The 6,221-nt window shown below is 42.1% G+C and overlaps 1 pseudogene; it reads left to right on the top strand.

The window, feature by feature from the left end:
- Positions 1 to 375: 375 nt before the first annotated feature.
- Positions 376 to 494, top strand: LOC115210101 (annotated as a pseudogene).
- The last annotated feature ends 5,727 nt before the right edge of the window (positions 495 to 6,221 follow it).

The raw sequence follows: 6,221 nt of genomic DNA, 5'->3' as shown, positions 1-6,221 counted from the left end.
AATTCAGAATATAAAGACGGAGGAGATGTTATGCATTTCGCCCTCTTGCTAACGATTCTGCCATTTCACCAGATTATCTTCAGGATTTTATTGGTTTCAAACTTTGAAACAAGGCCTGCAATTTCGGATGAAGTAGGTTATTCGATTACATCAACTCCAGTGTTCAAGTGGTACAGTGGTACTTATTTTGTAGATTCAGAGAAGGTGATAGGAAAAGTACTCCTCGGTGGAATTTGAAATAGTGCTAAGCATTTGGTTCGGAATGTTAAAAATTCTTGCAGCTCTCCACCTTACGTTCACAATAATATTGGCATTTGATCATGGTGGTTGGGATGTTCTTCAATCTCAGGTCACCCATCATAGAAGAACTTACAGTCAAACGGCTATATCACGTTGAAAGAACTGGTTCTCGTCCGATCGCAGAAGTTAAGTAACGAGGAGCCTAGTTAGTACGTAGAAGGGTGACCGCTTGGGAAATCTAGGTGCTGTAAGCGTCACACATTTTATAAGCGTAGGGGTAGCTGAGTGGTAAGTAGCTTGCTTACGAACCACATGCTTCCGGGTTCAGTCCCACTGCGTGGCACTTTGGGCAAGTGTCTTCTGCTATAGCCTCGGGTCGACCAAATCATTGTGAGTGCATTTGGTAGACGGAAACTGAAAGAAGTCCGTCGTATATATGTATACATATATGTATATATATATATATATGTATGTGCGTGTGTATGTGTTTGTGTGTCTGTGTTTGTACCCCCAACATCGCTTGACAACCGAGGCTGGTGTGTTTACATCCACGTAACTTAGCGGTTCGGCAAAAAAAGTTCGTTAGAATAAGTACTAGGCTTCCAAAAAATACGTCCGGGGGGTCAATTTGCTCAACTAAAAAGGCGTTGTTCCAGCATGGCCACAGTCATCTAACCGAAACAAGTAAAAGAGTAGCTTAAAACATAACGGTATGATTTGATGCTATTTGTTAGAGGTGATTGTAGTATTATTATTATTAGTAGAAACAATTGTTATATCGATATTGCATAAATTCAATAACCACAGTATAAACAAATGAACGTTTCTTCTTCACGAAGAACACTGAGGCAAGTACACACAGTGGCACTTCGTCGTTTACGACGACGAAGGTTCCAAGTGATCCGATCAACGGAACCGCCTGCTAGTGAAATTGACGTGCAAGTGACTCAGAATTTCAGAAGCACCCTTATCGTACTTCTCGGGGAGATTCAGCGTGACACAGAATATGACAAGGATTTGAAATACAGGTACTACTCATTTTTGGTAGTCGAGAGAACTGGAGCAACATGATATAAAGTGTCTTGCTTTAGGATACAATGCGCCACGAGGAATCGAACTCATGATCTTACGATTGCGGGCTGAACACTCCTAACAATTAAGCTACGTGCCTTCAACTTAGACAAGTATGAAATAAAAAAGTATAAACACAAACTATAAACTGAGAAGGTATAAAGATAAATACGATATAGTGAGAATTTTAAAACAAGAACAAAAGACGATGTATTAGTTTAACGCTCGGTAAGTGAGAAAGTCTTCTACATTTCGAGCCCACGATCTTCAATAGAAAGGAACACAGGAGGCGCAGGAGTGGCTGTGTGGTAAATAGCTTGCTTACGAACCACATGGTTCCGAGTTCAGTCCCAGTGCGTGACACCTGGGCCAAGTGTCTTCTACTATAGCCTCGTGCCGACCAAAGCCTTGTAAGTGGATTTGGTAAACGGAAACTGAAAGAAGCCCGTCGTATACATGTACATGTATATATATATATATATATATATATATATATATATATATATATATATATATATGTATGTGTGTGTGTGTTTGTATGTCTGTGTTTGTATGTCTGTGTTTGTCCCACCCACCCACCCACCCACCCAACATCGCTTGACAACCGATGCTGGTGTGTTTACATCTCCGTTACTTAGCGGTTCGAAAAAAAGCCGATATAATAAGTACTAGGCTTACAAAGTATAAGTCCTGGGGTCGACTAAAGGTGGTGGTCCAGCATGGCCGCAGTCACATAATTGAAACAAGTAAAAAATAGCAAAGAGAAATAAAGAGGGAGAGAAAATAAAAAAGGTATAGTGGTTAGCGATCAGGATACATCCGTCTTCGTCTTTTGTTGTTTTTTTTGTAAATTCTCACTACATATTACACGCTCACGTGATCGCACCAGTTTTATCTTGTCTCCACCTCATAACACTTCGAACTTTTCTTGGACTATACTACATGGACTTGCTACTCTCCTACATTCGGACTCCTACACTTCGGCTGCACCTCTCCTACTCATGGATTACACTGGACTCTTCCGTTGATAAGTAAGCACAATATAGGATTTGTCCACTTTAGACCATATCCATGCAGATGGGCGAAATGCTCTAACAAGGACACACACATTCCTAACTACAATATGCCAAATTGCTGATTACTATGTTGACAACACACCCGACCGATACATATCCGGTTGAGAAAGTAGTTGACAATAAATGCATCTTTGTTTTGTTTTATGAAGGAGTGGTACATATGCAATTTACATATTAAAAAAAATCATGCTTATGGAAAAACTAGATCCGCATATTAATGGCCGATCGGAATTAGGTCAATGGCTTGCATAATCCCTCAACTACGACTCACTTTGCCATGGCTACTACTACCACCACCACTACTACTACTATTACTACTATTACTACTACTACTACTACTACTACTACTACTACCACTACTACCGCTACCACCACCACTACTACTACTACTACTACTACTACTACCACTATTACCACCACTACTACCACCACCACCACTACTACTACTACTACTACCACCACTACTACTACTACTAGTGCTGTGACTATTGCTGCTAGTACCGTTGCTGCTGCTGAAGATGATCATAATGTGGATGATGATGATGATGATGATGACGACGATGTTTGTGGTGGTGGACACTGCTAACAATGTAACTACCAATGCCTATTGCTACCTTCATTGACACCCCACTGCTGCTGCATATAGTGGTGGTGATTGTGGTTGTGGTATTGCTGGTGGTGGTGGAGCTATTACTACTACTACTAATGTGGCTACGTTCGCTAATACTGCTGCTGCCATCACCATCATCGCTACGATTCTCAGCACTACGATTGACGCTGCTGTTTGTTTGTTTGTTTGTTTGTTGAACGAAGCGGTCTTCGTCCTTTGGGAGAAGTCCGAAACGTTGGTCCTTTGCTATTCGTAAGACCCGCAGAAGAGAAAGCAGGTCAACCCCCGAATGCGCATCCAGGTTGCGTAGGAAGTCGGGGGACAAGAAACTGGAAGAAAGAGTGAGAGAAAGTTGGAGCGAAAGAGTACAACAGGTGTCGCCACCACCCCCTGCCGGAGCCTCGTGGAGCTTTAGGTGTTTTCGCTCAATAAAAACACACAACGCCCGGCCTGGGAATCGAAACCGCGACGCCGCTGCCCTAACCACTGAGCCATTGCGCCTCCACTGACGCTGTTACAGCAGCGGCTAGTATTAATGCATTAACATTATCCCACATGTCATTGACACGGCCTCACTTGAGCAGTTATTGCTCCTGTCTCTACACTTAATACGGTTACAACGTGGCTGCTGCTAGTATCTCTACATCTACAACGTCTCCCACGTCTACTACAACCACTACAGCTTCACTGACGCACTCCTGCTGACGATACATTTGCCAAAGACATGGCGATATCTGATCTCTTACAATACTTTTTATAAAACTGTTTTTGCTTTGTAGATGGGGCAGTCCTCTGAAAAATAACCATTAATTGCATTATAAATTCTATCTTCACTTTATATAAAGCTCTCTGCATTATTGCTTTATCTATATATATAAAACTCTAGTTGTGTGAGTGTCTATCCCCTTCGATTTAGATTCCTAACTCCTCCCACATTTTGCGGTGCAGTTTAACCAAATTCGGGTATCTTATAGTCGTGATTAATATCGAGCCCTACTGGCTATTAGCGCGCGTCTACGATGAGTCTACGATTTTTAAAATAATTTAACATAATTTTTTATTCCATTTTAATGCATAATTTTTCGTGTGTCGATGACGGCGGAGTTGGCGTCCATGCTCAAACACCTGCACCTGTGTTTGCTTCTCCCCCTTCTTCCCTCCCTCGTGAAGCTGTGGGGAAGGCAGTGTATGGAAATCAACGTTGTAAAGCGTTGTCAAGGAGACCAGCGTTCTTTTAGAACAACGACTTCATGGCTTGAAGACACCAAAACAGAAATGGCTAAGATAGCCCGAATTGGCATCTATAAGGGAAGTAAGTCTCTAAAAATGCTTATATAGTTATTTCCCTTACAAACCCGAGCAACGCCGGGCGATACTGCTACTTTCTAATAAACTAGTTTTATTTTTCTGATTTAAACAGAAGACGTGCAGCGCCCATGCCTCATCTCAAGACCTCTGCGGCTAATAGGGAAATGGTAACAAGCTACGCTCAGACCAGAGAACCAAATGCTTGACGCAGTATGGAAGCTTAAAAGCGAAATGTTGGAATTTAACTGCGTAAGAGTTTAAGCTTCCAATCGAAAGAGCAAGCACGAACAGATGCGCCATTAGTCTTTCACACAATAGCAGTTAAGGAAGAAATATCTCCCACAGAGCTTTGATCGCTCCCTAAGTATGCCTGTCTAATGTGACAACACCAACCCAAGGTGCCATTACATACTACAACACCGAAACATAGATTAAAGAATACTGGTGTGTTGTGGCGCACACCGTCTATTACAACGACGTGTGTTCCAGTTGATCCGATCAACAGAACAGCATGCTCGTGAAAGTAACTTGCATGTGACTGAATACTCCATGGACATGTGTACCCTTAACGCAGTTCTCAGGGAGATCACAGGATGTGATAAGTCTGGCCCTTTGAAATTCAAGTACTACTCATTTTTAGTAGCTAAGTGGACTGGGGCAACGTGAAATAAAGTGTTTTGCTCTGGGACACAACGCATCGCCGAGGAGTGAACTCGCGACCTTACGATCGTGTGTCGAATACCCTAACCAATAAGTTACATGATTTCCCTTCAAGAATATAACATTTTCATAAAAACTAACCACTTAAATCCATTAGCATACAAAATAAAATACAGTGTCGTGTTCACCACAAGTACTTTTCGCTGAATGGTGGCACGTGTGCCTTAATGACCCTAAGACCTATGCAGTGGTGTGCATTCTACTTGTAGGGCCTTTCATGCTGGGCGGCTCAAAGCGTAGAGATCAGATGAATAATGTCTCTCTCTCTCTATCCAGGAGTAAAAATGTACGCGCTTAAGTTACAGAAACATCGACGACAATTCCAAACCAACGAGACCTGGAAGACGAATGCCTTATAGCCTAGTGTCAAGAACTGTGGAGAAAAGACGTTGATTGTTTCACAGAAAGCGATAGGGTTAAGTAACATGGCAATTATTATTATGAAACTACGCCTATTTCACTAATTCTAACAGCATCGTAGATCTTATCAAATGTTCAGGCATTTTTCAGCGGGGAAAAATTAGACAATCATACATAGTGTTAAATTCACCTACTGTTACGCACACCGCTTCACATGAAGCAAAGTCCATTCTTGATGCTATTGAACATTTATTTATTTATTTATTTATTCCTGAAAAATAGCCATGTATTTCGTAGCCATTATTTATAAATTAAAAGGCAGCGATCTGGCAGAATCGTTAGCGCATTGGGCGAAATGCCTAGCGGTATTTTGTCTGCCGTTACGTTCTGAGTTCAAATTCCGCCGAGGTCGACTTTGCCTTCCATCGTTTTGGGGTCGATTAAATAAGTACCAGTTACGCACTGGGGTCGATGTAATCGACTTAATCCGTTTGTCTGTCCTTGTTTGTCCTCTCTGTGTTTAGCCCCTTCTGGGTAGTAAAGAAATAGGTATTCACCCGTCGCTACGTTCTGAGTTCAAATTCCGCCGGGGATGACTTTGCCTTTCATCCTTTCGAGGTCGATAAATTAAGTACCAGTTGCGCACTGGGGTCGATGTAAATGACTATCCCTCTTCCATAAATTTCAGGCCTTGTGCCTAGAGTAGAAAGGATTATTTATAAATTAATGAAGGCGGTGAGCTGGCAGAATGGTTAGCGCGCTGGACGAAATGCCTAGTCGTATTTCGCCCGTCGCTACGTTCTGAGTTCAAATATTACCAGGGTCGAGTTTGACTT

The sequence above is a fragment of the Octopus sinensis genome, linkage group LG3, assembly GCF_006345805.1.
Source record: "Octopus sinensis linkage group LG3, ASM634580v1, whole genome shotgun sequence".
In the NCBI taxonomy this organism is placed as follows: Eukaryota; Metazoa; Mollusca; class Cephalopoda; order Octopoda; family Octopodidae; genus Octopus; species Octopus sinensis.
Note: the sequence above shows the minus strand (reverse complement) of the source record. Positions and strands in the feature narration are given on the sequence as shown.